Here is a 15,734-nt window from a genome sequence, read left to right on the forward strand (position 1 = left end):
TGGTACCCCTACGGTTCCGGAGCCTCCTCCTGGGCCTGGCCCACGATGTACCCTTGGCAGGCCACTTAGGCCAAGACAAGACATATCAGCGATTGGTTACCCACTTCTATTGGCCCAAGATGCGAGCGAATGTAGAAGCACACTGCAAATCATGCCTCACGTGCCAGGGCAGTGGGAAGAGTGGCGGAAAACGCAAAGCCCCCTTACAACCGTTCCCCGTTGTGAGTACCCCGTTCGAGCGGGTCAGCATCGACATCGTGGGACCCCTGGATCCGAAGACCGCCCAGGGCCACAGATTCATCCTTGTCCTGGTGGACCATGCCACCCGCTACCCCGAGGCCATCCCCCTCCGCACCGTGACGGCTCCCGTGGTGGCCGGGCTCTCATGGGGATCTTCTCCCGTGTCGGATTTCCCCGCGAGGTTGTGAGTGATCGCGGCACGAACTTTATATCCCACTACATGAAATCCCTGTGGCAGCAGTGCGGAGTCACGTATAAGTTCACGACCCCCTACCACCCCCAGGGCAACGGCCTGGTGGAACGCTTCAACCGAACTCTGAAGGGAATGATCCTGGGCCTCGAAGAGCCCCTGCGCCGGAAATGGGACGTCCTCCTCCCTTGCCTCCTATTCGCATACTGGGAGGTTCCCCAAAAGTCTCTGGGGTTCAGCCCCTTTGAACTGCTGTACAGACATCCCGTTCGAGGGCCCCTGAGCCTGGTCAAAGAGGGCTGGGAGACAAGCCCCCGGGGGACACCCCCGGATGTGTTCCGCTACATCCTGGCGCTCCGCAACCAGACAAGGAAGTTTAGAGAACTTGCAGAAGCTAACCTCGAGGCCAGCCAAGAAGAAATGAAGCGCTGGTATGACCAGAACGCAACCCTGGTCGAGTTCCAGCCGGGCCAGCAGGTTTGGGTCATGGCTCCGGTGAAACCCTGCACCCTACAAGACAAATGGACTGGCCCATTCAAGGTGGTCGAACGGAAGAGCCAGGTCACGTATCTGGTCGACGTACAGTCCCCACGGAACCCCCTCCGGGTCCTCCACGTAAACCGTCTCAAGCCCCACTTCATAAGGACAGAATTGAGTTTGCTACTGGCCACCGATGAGGGGGCAGAAGAAGACACTGAACCCCTGCCCGACCTCCTGTGCACGAAAGAACTGGACGGTTCCGTGGAGGGTGTGACACTGTCGGCCACCCTCACTCCCTGGCAGGCCGACGACTGCCGCCTCTTCTCCCTCATTCCAAGGGTGACCGACTGGTGTGTCCACGACATGGACACCGGCGACTGCCCGCCTGTGAGACACCGAGCCTACCGGGTGCCTGACCGGGTCCGCACCTGCATCAAGACCGAGGTACAGAAAATGCTCAACCTAGGGGTCATCGAGCCCTCCGACAGCCCCTGGGCCAGCCCGGTGGTTCTGGTCCCGAAGGCGGCCTCCCCAGGGGTCGCCCCCGAACTAAGATTCTGTGTAGACTATAGGGGGCTCAACGCGGTCACCCGGGCAGACGCTCACCCTATTCCCCGAGCCGACGAGCTCATCGACCGCCTGGGGGCCGCCCAGTTCCTCAGCACTTTCGACCTGACCTGCGGGTACTGGCAGATCGCTCTCACGGAAGGGGCGAAAGAGCGCTCTGCCTTCTCCACGCCAGATGGCCACTACCGCTTCAGGGTCATGCCGTTCGGAATGAAAAACGCCCCAGCCACGTTCCAGCGGTTGGTGAACAAGGTCCTGGCCGGACTCGAGGAGTTCAGCGCAGCGTACCTTGACGACATCGCCGTATTTAGCTCTCAATGGCACGAGCATCTCCAGCACCTCCGACAAGTACTAATGGCCCTGCGTCGAGCAGGCCTGACAGTGAAAGCCAGCAAATGCCAGCTCGGACAAGGCTCCGTGGTCTACCTGGGGCATCAGGTGGGCAGCGGCCAGGTTGCCCCTCTCCAGCCGAAGATCGATGCCATCAAGTCCTGGGAGCCCCCCACCACGCAGACAGAGGTTCGGGCCTTCCTGGGCCTCACGGGGTACTACCGGAGGTTCATTAAAAATTATGGTAGTATCGCAGGGCCCCTCACAGAATTGACCTCCAAGAAGCATCCGCAGAAGGTGCAGTGGACCCCCCAGTGCCAGCAGGCGTTCGACGCCTTGAAAACCGCCATGTGCACCGCTCCCGTACTCAAGGCCCCCGACTACTCCCAAGAGTTCGTGGTCCAGACCGACGCATCCGAACATGGCATCGGGGCCGTGCTCTCGCAGTTCGACGACAAGGGCATTGATCAGCCCATAGCTTTCATCAGCCGAAGGCTGCTGCCGAGAGAGCAGCGTTGGAGTACTATAGAGCGAGAGGCCTTTGCCGTAGTCTGGGCCCTCAAGAAACTGCGGCCCTACTTGTTCGGAACCCATTTTCGAGTACAGACGGACCACCGGCCCTTGCAATGGCTAATGCGGATGAGGGGGGAGAACCCCAAGCTACTACGATGGTCCATCTCCGTCCAAGGGATGGATTTCACTGTCGAACATCGCCCCAGGACGGATCATGCCAACGCCGACGGCCTGTCCCGGTTCTTCCGCTTCGGCGAGGAGAACCCCCCAGTGGATGGGTAGTTCTCCACGCCTTTCAGCTGGGGGGGACGCGTGTGAGACCGGCCTCACGGCGTGGCCCTCTCCATCATCCAGCCAACCTGCAACCACCCTCAAGACACGACATCCCCGACTCCGGCCGCCCCAGCCACCCCCGATCCGCGGGCCGGCCAGAGGCCTGACAGACTCAACACCCTACCACGCATGTCCAACCGAGGGAGCGGGAACCCTCGAGCCAGACCCAGAGGCGCCAGCCCAGTCACACCTCGGGCCGCCTTCCCCGGGAGGACTCGATCAGCCACCAGGCCCCTGGGGAGCAGGCGCCTCCCCTGCCGAGCGTCTGGGGTCCCTCCCAGACCCACCTGAAAAGACCAAGGAAGTGAGCGGCAGGAAATCCCGCCGGACCCCCTCCATCACCCCAGTCCCCCCTCTGCGAGCACTCCGGACTTCAAAGAACCAGCGGAGTATAACAAGGGGTGCCGGAGAAACGAGTGCAGAGAAGAACTGGAACCATCTGAGCCTGCAGACGCTGTCGCGGCTCCTGAACGCTGAAGTCACCTGGGCCTGCTGAGTGACTCGCGGCCTCTTGCTATTGAACCATCTGAGCCCTGCGGACTAGGTCGCGGTTCCCGAACACTGAACCACCTAGGCCTGCTGAGTGACTCGCGGCCCCCAGCTATTGAACCATCTGAGCCCTGCTGACGGAATCGCGGCTCCTGAACTCCGACCACCTGTGCCTGCTGAGAGACTCGCGGCGCTCCCCTTGAGGACGACTCGGGAAGAGATCGCCCAGAGATACGACACCCTCCGGCTCGAGGATTGTGAGCTTCCGCAGGGTATTTCGCAGAGACACTATCTTGAAAGACTGTCCCGCTACCCCCATTCCCCACGACTGACTTGTGGTACGTTGTGCCACTGCTGTACTATCTGCCTTTTGGGTCATAAAGATCCCTTGAAATCATCGATAAAAGAACTTATCGTCCTACAAAGAATACGTGTGGTGTCCCTCTGTTCACAGTGCAGTTCAGGGTGTGCGCGCCTGGTTCGGCTTATTTGGGAGAGGTGGGTCAAAGGGGTGGGCAGGACGTGTATCGAACCCCCTTCCGGCGAACGCCTTTCCAACACACACACACACAAACAACCACACACACAACCACACACACACAAACAACCACACACACAAACAACCACACACACAAACAACCACACACACCCAACCACACACACCCAACCACACACCCAACCACATACCCAACCACACACCCACAAACAACTACACACCCACAAACCACCACACACCCACACACAACCACACACCAACAAACAACCACATGCCCACAAACACCCACACCCATACCCCCAACCACACCCCCAACCACACACCCAACCACACCCCCAGCCACAACCCCAAACAACCATACCCCCAAACAACCATACCCCCAAACAACCACACCCATAACCACACCCACAATCACACACACAACCACACACACATAACCACACACACAACCACACACACACAACCACACACACAACACCCCCAACCAACCACACACACACACACACACGCACATAAACAACCACACACACACGACCACACACACAACACCCCCAACCAACCACACACACACATAAACAACCACACACACAAACAACCACACACACATACACACACACAAGCACCCACACCCACACACCCACAACCGCACACACCCACAACCACACACACCCACACCCACAACCACACACAGCCACACACACGCAGCCGCACACACGCAGCCGCACACAAACAACCACACACACGCAGCCACACACACAAAGCCACACACACACACAGCCACACAACCACACACAACCACACACACAACCACACACACCCAATCACACACACAACCACACACAACCACACACACAACCACACTCATAACCACACACACACAACCACAGACAAACACACAACCACACACACACAACCACACAAACACACACAACCACACACACAACCACACACACAACCACACACACACAACTACACACACACAACCACACACACACAGCCCCACACACAACCCCCACACAGCCCCACACACACAGCCCCACACAACCCCACACAACCCCACACACACAGCCACTCACACAGCCACACACACAGCTCCCCACACAGCCCCCCACACACAGCCCCCCAAACACAGCCCCCCACACACAGCCCCCCACACAGCCCCCACACACACAATCACACACACACACACACCCACACCCCCACACACACACCCACACATACCCACACAGACACACACAGACACACACAACCACACACAACCACACACAACCACACAACCACACACACCCAACCACACACAACCACACACAACAGTACACACACCCATCTACACACACACACACACACACACACACACACACTCACCCACACATACACACACAACCACACACAACCACAATACACACAACCATACACACAACCATACACACATCCACACACAACCATACACACAACCACACACAACCACACACACAACCACACACACCCACACACACAGCCACACACACAGCCACACACACAGCCACACACGCAACCACACACACGCAACCACACACACAATCACACACACAACCACACACACAACCACACTATTAGAAGGTGACCTCAGAGGAGACAGGGAGGGTACCTGAGCACCCTGAGACCTACCCTCGGGGTATCGTAGCCGGGCACTGGCGGGAGACTCCTCAGGGGAAGAGTCTCGTGTCTAGGATCGTACACACTGCACCACACGACAAAGAGACACCACACTGTATGTTCTTGGGAACAGATCTTTATCTAATCTGCTTCGTAGGATCTTTATGATCAACAAGGTGGATATGTACAAATAGAGCCCGGCTCAAAGAGTCTCGGTAAGGATAGGGGGTAGCGGGACAGTCTTTGAGGATCCGGATCAATGCAGGGACGTTCCCGGCGCACAGCTCACAATCCTCGAGCTGGGGGATATGCTGTGGTCATTCGGGTCCAGCCGGACCAAGGAAGTCTTTAGGAGCCGCGAGTCACTCAGCAGGGCTCAAGCACAAGGTCGGAGGTCTTACGATCTTTAGGGGAGCCGCGAGTCACTCAGCAGGGCTCAAGCACAAGGTCGGAGGTCTTACGATCTTCAGGGGAGCCGCGAGTCACTCAGCAGGGCTGAAGCACAAGGTCGGAGGTCTTACGATCTTCAGGGGAGCCGCGAGTCACTCAGCAGGGCTGAAGCACAAGGTCGGAGGTCTTACGATCTTCAGGGGAGCCGCGAGTCACTCAGCAGGGCTCAAGCACAAGGTTGGAGGTCTTACGATCTTCAGGGGAGCCGCGAGTCACTCAGCAGGGCTCAAGCACCAGGTCGGAGGTCTTACGATCTTCAGGGGAGCTGCGAGTCACTCAGCAGGGCTCAGGTGTTCCAAGGTTGCAAGGGAGCCGCGACCACATCAGCAGGGCTCTCGTCGTTCCAGAGTCGAATCTGCCAGATAGTCCCAGAGCACCCCTTGTTATAGATCAACTCCTCTTTGATGTCCGGAGTCTGTGTAGGCAGGGGTCTTAGCACCGGGGGCCGCTTGTTGGAGTTTCCTTGCCATGATCCTTTGCTTTGATCCTTTCAGGGCCGGGTCGGGAGGAGTCCCAGACACACAGCAGGCGTGAAGCCAGCCCTCAGGGAGGCCGGAGGGCCGATCGAAACCCATCTCCCAAGGGGGGGTCAGAGGTGCGATGGAAACTGCTCCTCTCTCACTCTGTGGGAGCGCGAAGTCCTCTAGCCGGGGCGGCGCCTCTAGGCCTGGGTTGCGCTGGAGCCGGGCGGCCATCGTAGGTGCATGAAGTGGGCACGCGGGCCCTGTGGTGCTGGGAAGATGGAGGGCACGGACGGGGAAGTCCGGGTCGGGTGTGTGTGGGTCCTGGTGGGAAGGACCGGCTAGGCCATGTACTCGGGGGCTGAATGAGGTGCACGGGTCAGGGGGTGTGGCTAGGGGTCTGGGATGGCCATGCCACGAGGCCGGGTCTAACACACACACACAGCCACACACAGCCACACACAGCCACACAGACAGCGACACACAGCCACACATACATCCACACACACACACAGCCACACACACAGCCACACACACAGCCACACACACGCAACCACACAACCACACAACCACGCAACAACACACACAAACACACACGCAACCACACACACAAAGACACATGCGCACCCACACACACGCGCAATCACAAACACATGCAACCACACACACATGCAATCACACACACACAACCACACACACACACAACCACACACACACACAACCACATGCACGCAACCACACACATGCATCCACACGCACGCAACCACACACACGCAACCACACGCACACAACCACACACACGCATCCACACAACCACACCCACACAACCACACACACACAACCACACACACGCAACCACATGCACACAGCCAAACACCCGCAACCACACACATGCAACCACACACACGCAACCACACACACACAACCACACACATGCAACCACACAGATATGCAACCACACACACCCAACCACACACACGCATCCACACACACACAACCACACACACATGCAACCACACACACACACACACAACCACACACACACGACCACACACACACAACCACACACACACGCAACCACACCCCCAACCACACCCCCAACCACACCCCCAAACAACCATACCCCCAAACAACCACACCCATAACCACACACACAACCACACACACAACCACACACACATAAACACACACACAACCACACACACACGACCCTACACACACGACCACACACACACAACTCCCCCAACCAACCACACACACATAGACAACCACACACACAAACAACCACACACACAACCACACGCACACACACAACCACACACACAACCACCCACACAAACAACCTCACTCACAAACAACCACACACACAGACAAGCACACACACACACACACCCATAACCACACACACCCACAACCACACACACCCACACACACAACCACACACAGCCACACACATACAGCCACACACACAGCCACACACATACAGCTGCACACACGCAGCCGCACACAAACAGCCACACACACACAGCCGCACACACACAGCCACACACACACACAGCCACACAACCACACACACAACCACACACACCCAACCACACACACAACCACACACACACACAACCAAACACACAACCACACACATAACCACACACAACCATAGACAAACACACAACCACACTCACAGAACCACACAAACACACACAACCACACACACAACCACACACACAACCACACACACACAACCAGACACACACAACCACACACAGCCCCCCACAAACCCCCCCCCACACAGCCCCACACACACAGCCCCACAAAACCCCACACAACCCCACACAACCCCCCACACACAGCCACATACAGACACACACACACAGCCCCCGCACAGCCCCCCACACACAGCCCCCCAAACACAGCCCCCCACACACAGCCCCCCACACAGCCCCCCCACACAGCCTGACACACACACAATCACACACACCCACACCCATACCCCCACACCCCCACACACCCACCCACACACACACACAGACACACACAACCACACATGACCACACACAACCATACAACCACACACACACCCAACCACACCCAACCACTCACAACGGTACACACACCCATCTACACACACACACACCCACACACATTCACCCACACATACACACACAACCAGACACAACCACAACAATACACACAACCATACACACAACCATACACACAACCATACACACATCCACACACAACCATACACACAACCACACACAACCACACACATAACCACACACACCCACACACACAGCCACACACACAGCCACACACACAGCCACACACGTAACCACACACACACAACCACACACAATCACACACACAACCCCACACACAACCACACACACAGCCACACACAGCCACACACAGCCACACACAGCCACACACACAGCGACACACAGCTACACACACATCCACACACACAGCCACACACACAGCCACACACACAGCCACACACACGCAACCACACAACCACGCAACCACACACAACCACACACGCAACCACACACACAAACACACATGTGCAACCACACACACGTGCAACCACACACACATGCAACCACACACATGCAACCACACACACGCAACCACACACACACAACCACACACACACACAACCACATGCACACATCCACACACATGCAACCATACGCACACAACCACACACATGCAACCACACGCACGCAGCTGCAAGCAACCACACACACGCAACCACACGCACACAACCACACACACGCATCCACACAACCACACCCACACAACCACACACACATACAACCACACAACCACACACACGCAACCACATGCACGCAGCCAAACACCCGCAACCACACACATGCAACCACACACATGCAACCACACACATGCAACCATACACATATGCAACCACACACACCCAACCACACACACGCATCCACACACACACAACAACATGCACATGCAACCACACACACACACGCAACCACACACACAACCACACACACACAACCACACACACATGCAACCACACCCCCAACCACACCCCCAACCACACCCCCAAACAACCATACCCCCAAACAACCACACCCATAACCACACACACAACCACACACACAACCACCCACACACGACCACACACACAACCACACACACACGACCACACACACACAACCACACACACACACCACCCCCAACCAACCACACACACATAAACAACCACACACACAAACAACCATACACACACAGCCACACACACACACAACCACACACACACAACCACACACACAAACAACCACACACACAAACAACCACACACACAGACAAGCACACACACCCACACCCCCTGACCACACACACTGACAACCACACACACCCACAACCACACACAGCCACACACACAGCCATACACACACAGCCACACACACACAGCCGCACACACACAGCTGTACACACACAGCCACACACACACACACACACAGCCACACAACCCCACAAACAACCACACACACAACCACTCACACAACCACACACACACCCAACCACACACAACCACACACACACAACCACACATCCACACACAACCACACCCACACACAACCACACACACACACACACACACACACACACAACCACACACACAACCACACACACACACAACCACACGCACACAACCACACACACACAGCCCCCAAACAGTCCCCACACAGCCCCCCACACAGCCACCCCACACAGCCCCTACACACAGCCCTGCACACACAGCCCCCATACACAGCCCCACACACACAGCCACACACAACCCCACACAACCCCCACACAACCCCACACAACCCCCACACACAGCCACACACACAGCCACACACACACAGCCCCCCACACAGCCCCCCACACACAGCCCCCCACACACAGCCCTCCACACACAGCTCCCCCACACAGCCCCTCCACACAGCCCCCCTACACAGCCCCCACACAGCCCCACACACACAACCACAGACACACACCCACACACACCCGCACACATACCCACACACCTACCCACACACCCACCCACACACACAGACACACACAGACACACACAACCACACACAACCACACAACCACACAACCACACACACCCAACCACAAACAACCACACACAACCACACCCACCCACACATACACACACACACACTCACACACACATACACACACACACAAAACCAACCACACACACAACCACAACCATACACACAACCATACACACAACCATACACACATCCATACACACAACCATACACACAACCATACACACAGCCACACACAACCATACACACAACCACACACACAACCACACACACAACCACACACACAACCACACACACAACCACACACAGCCACACACACAGCTACACACACAGCCACACACACAGCCACACACGCAACCATACACACGCAACCACACACACAACCATACACACAACCACACACACAACCACACACACAGCCACACACAGCCACACACAGCCATACACACAGCCACACACAGCCATCCACACACACAGCCACATACACAGCCACACGCACGCAACCACACAACCACACATGCAATCACACACACAAACATACACGCGCAACCACACACATGCGCAACCACACACACACATGCAACCACACACACATGCAACAACACACATGCAACCACACACACACACACAACCACACACACAGCCACATGCACACAAACACACGCACGCAACCACATGCATGCAACCACACACACACAACCACACGCATGCAACCACACACACACACACAACCACACACACACAACCACACACATGCAACCACACACACTAAACCACAAAACCACGTGCACACAACCACGCATCCACACACACGCAACCACATGCACGCAGCCACACACATGCAACCACACACACGCAACCACACATGTTGGACCCGGCCTCATGGCGTGGTCCCGAACCCTCCTACCAGACTAAACGTGGGCTACCTGAACCCTTCGGGGTCCCCCTGGATTGTACCCCGCTACCCTCCAGCCGTCGCGACGCGACCCGCCCCCGGCCTCGGTCCCCGCGAAGCCCTGACCTCAAGGCACCAAGACCTGACCGGAGGGGGTCGAGTGGCCACTCCACAGATTCCGGAGGAGGAGAGTTTCGATGGGGCCTCCAGCTGTTCCCCGACACCTGGTTGCGATCGCCCTCCAGCCTCCCTGGGTGCTGGCTCCACCCCCCGCTGGGTGTCTGGACGCTCTTCTCCCAGCCCCTCCGACCTCCCCAGGCACGAGGGTCCAGACATCAAAGGGCTCCAGACCTATATCTGGGGCAGCCCAAAACCAGGACGGCATTTGTATCCTGGATCGAGAGCCCTGCTGATCGGATCGCGGCTGACCCTACGGAGAGAGACTCATTGCCTGGAACTTGGAACTCGAGCCCTGCTGACTGCGTCGCGGCTCCCCCTTGCTGAGAAGAAGACCCTCACGGAAGATCGGAGCCCTGCTGACCTCGTCGCGGCTCGACCTCGCAGAAGTAACCATCGGAGCCCTGCTGACCTCATTGCGGCTCGACCTCGCAGAAGTAACCATCGGAGCCCTGCTGACCTCGTCGCGGCTCGACCTCGCAGAAGTAACCATCGGAGCCCTGCTGACCTCGTCGCGGCTCAACCTCATCGAGGCAACCCTCCGAGCCCTGCCTACGACGCCCCGGCTCCCGGAAACCCCCCAGCTCGAGGATTGAGAGCTGGGCGCAGGGTGTTCCCGTACCAGGCTGGTACTGAGACTGTTCCGCTACCCCGTCCCTGAACGACCCTGAGACTCTTTGGGATCCCTCGATCTGCCTGTAAATATTGCCACAGAAACCTGCCTTTTAAATACCGATAAAGACTTGTGAGAATTGATACCCTTGTTGTGTCCCTTTGTGGTGGTGGGGTTGCTTGGCTGGTACGATCATAGGAGAAGGACCTCGTCCAGGAGGCTTCTCAGCGGCGCTCGGCTACTTTCCTACGGAACGGTGGCTCTCGGGGTGGTCAGTCCGACACCCTCTGACTCCCCAGAGAGCGCCCTTCTAACATTGGTGGCCAGCGGTGCGATCCGAGCCCGACGCAAATCGTACAGCGAGTAACTCACCCACTACCTACCCAGACACAGAGTAACCATGAGCAACCAAGAGACCACCCCAACCGCGGAGTTCCAACAAGAACGGTTGGAGGAATATACCCATAAGGAGCTAAGACAGTTTTGTAAAGACAAAGGCATCGCGACCACCGGATTAAACACAAAAGAGGACCTGAAAAAAGCCCTAAAGGCCTGGGTAGAGTCCGAAGCGGCCTCCCCCCAAACGAAGAAAACCCGGTGCCAAACGTGCACCGGCAACCAACCGCAGCCCTGGCAGATGGGAGAAGAACCAGCATGGAGACCGGCCTCTCCCCGGAAGAGATACGAGAACGGGAGAGGGTCAGGACCCACGAGTTGGAGCTCGCCCGACTCCGCCTGGACGGCGAACTCCTACTAGCCGAAAAGAAATTGGCCCTAGAGCAACTGCGGCTGCAAGAAGAAATAGAGGAGAAAAAGCGGCACCGAGAACTGGAAGAGAGAAGGCTAACCCTCGAGCATGAGCGGGGCCTTAAAGAACTTGAAATTAAGTCCAAGAATGGGGAGACCGGCACCCCCGGAAACAGGGACACCCCCCCGCCGGCCGAGGCGAAACTACATATCCCCAAGGATGTCGTCAAAGAGTACTACAAGAACGACGACATCCAACAATGGTTCAAGGTCTACGAGGTCGCCATGACCGCGCATCGGGTACCCCGAAAAGATTGGGGTGCCGGCCTATGGGGACGGTTCCTCAGCGAAGGCAGAGACACCCTGCTACAGCTCCCAGACGCGGTGATGACCTCTTATGACCATATGAAGGAGGCCCTGCTCACCCGCTATGGTCTCACCTCAGAGATGTACCACCAGCGCTTCCGGGACTGCAAGAAGCTCCCCGGTACCACCTGGGTGGAATACGTAGACTTTTTCAGCAGAGCCCTGGAAGGTTGGATCAAGGGCAGCAAGGTCACCTCCTACGAACAGCTGTTCGACCTCATTGTATGGGAACACCTCTCCAACAACTGCTTCATCGAGCTGAGACAGCACCTTCTCGACAGCAAGCTGACCGAGCCGCGGAAGCTCGCCGCTGAGGCCGATCGATGGGTGAACACCCGGGTCCCTCGGAACTCGATGGGGGAGTACCAATGGAACACCACGGGGCCCCCCCGCCAGTGTGGCGGAGGAGGAGGATCGAACAGGAACAGAGACTTCCCAGCAGGGCCGCCCCGGAGTCCTCCCCGGGGACCGCCCCCGAACCGCACGTCCCCGACCCTCGCCCGAATAGGGGCCCCCCTAGCCCGACCAGGACCTCGACCGACGGTAACGTGCTACAACTGCCAACAGCCAGGGCACTATGCCAGTGACCCAACCTGCCCCATTAATCGACGAGCTGGGACCACCGGGCCACCCCCCCGCCAGTTGGCGGCCACTGCCCTGGGGGAAGGGGGAGAAGAGGAAGAGAACTACGACGCCGGGCCAACCGAGTGGGAACCCGCCGCCATGACCTTGGTAGGCCTGGGCAGCCGGGAAATGGTGCCCCTGGCTCCCATCCCGAGCAACACCCAGAAGTACCAACAGTGGGTCACCATTAATGGACGCCGGGCCGAAGCCCTCCGCGACACCGGAGCCAGCGTGACAGCTGTCCACTGCCACTTGGTGACCCCCGAACAGATCATGCTTAATGTACTGTGCCCCGTCTGGTCGGCAGACAACACCGAGAGCTTGTGCCAGATGGCCCGGATCCCCTTCGAGTGGGGGGGAGTGTCGGGCATGCTGAAGGTGACCATCCGCGACGACGCCCCCGTAGACTGCCTCCTTGGGAACGACCTGGAAAGTTCCCCCTGGGCCCACGTCGAGCGCCGCGAGCATCTGGGGATGCTGGGACTGCCCGAGTGGGCCTGCGCAACCACCCGGTCCACGACCGCCCGGGCCATCCCACCGAGCGTAGCTGCTCCCCCCAAAGAGCCGGAGTGGCCCGAGCCACCACCTCCCTCCGTCAAAGAAGAAGCCGACGCCGAGTCCGGGCCGCCAGAACTCGCCCCGGGCGAGGTCGCCGCGCTCGACGACCTCCCCGAACTCGCCCAATGGCGCCAAGAAGGTGGCCCCACAAGGGAGCAGTTCCGCCAAGAACAGAAGACCTGCCCCTCCCTCAAAGGGACCCGACAGCAAGCAGCCACCCAGGCCGCCGGTGATCAGACGGGGACCCACTGGGTCTATTGGGACAATGACCTCCTCTACAGCGAGCAGACGACCGCAGAATTGGGGGCCAGCCGAGTGCTGGTGGTCCCCCTCCGATTCCAAGTCTTCCTCCTCAATCTGGCGCATGATGTGCCCCTCCACGGGCACCTGGGGCAAGACAAAACATACAGCCGCCTGGTGACTCACTTCTACTGGCCCCAAATGCGGAAGGACATGGACAATCATTGCCGAACCTGCCCGACCTGCCAAGCCAGCGGGAAGAGTGGGGGAAGGGTCAAAGCCCCTCTCCAGCCCTTTCCAATAGTAAACACCCCGTTCGAGCGAGTGGGGATCGACATCGTGGGGCCCCTGGACCCCCGAACCTCCCAAGGACTTCGCTTCATCCTTGTCCTGGTCGATCATGCCACTCGATACCCCGAGGCCATCCCTCTCCGAACAGTGACGGGCCCCGTGGTGGGCCGGGCCTTGATGGGAATCTTCTCCAGAGTAGGTTTCCCCCGGGAGGTTGTGCACGACCGAGGCACAAACTTTATCTCCAAGTATATGAGGTCCCTGTGGCAACAATGCGGGGTCACCTACAAGTTCACCACCCCGTACCACCCCCAGGGGAACGGACTAGTCAAACGATTTAACCGGACGTTGAAGGGAATGATCAAAGGCCTGGAGGAGCCCCTGAGACGCAAATGGGACATCCTGCTGCCCTGCCTCCTGTTTGCCTATCGGGAGGTCCCGCAAAAGTCTCTGGGGTTCAGCCCCTTCGAACTCTTGTATGGACACCCTGTCCGAGGCCCCCTCAGCCTGGTCAAAGAAGGCTGGGAGACCACCGTCCAAGATGCTCCCCCCGACGTCTACCGGTACCTCCTGACCCTGCGAAACCAAACCCGGAAATTCAGGGAACTGGCCGAAGCCAACCTTGAGGCCAGCCAGGAGGAAATGAAACGCTGGTATGACCAGAACGCCTCCTCCATCGAGTTCGAGCCAGGACAGCAGGTCTGGGTCATGTCGCCCGTCGACCCCTGTGCCCTCCAAGACAAGTGGACCGGGCCCTTCAAGGTGGTCGAGAAGAAGAGCCCCGTCACCTACCTGGTCGACCTGGAGTCCCCCAGGAACCCCCTCCGGGTCCTCCACGCCAACAGGCTCAAACCCCACTTTGCCCGAAAGGAACTTAGCCTGCTGATGGCTACAGATGATGGGGCCGAAGACGACTCCGAGCCCCTGCCCGACCTCCTGAAAACCTCAGAAAAGGAC

The sequence above is a fragment of the Triturus cristatus genome, chromosome 7 (genome assembly GCF_964204655.1).
Source record: "Triturus cristatus chromosome 7, aTriCri1.1, whole genome shotgun sequence".
Taxonomy (NCBI): domain Eukaryota; kingdom Metazoa; phylum Chordata; class Amphibia; order Caudata; family Salamandridae; genus Triturus; species Triturus cristatus.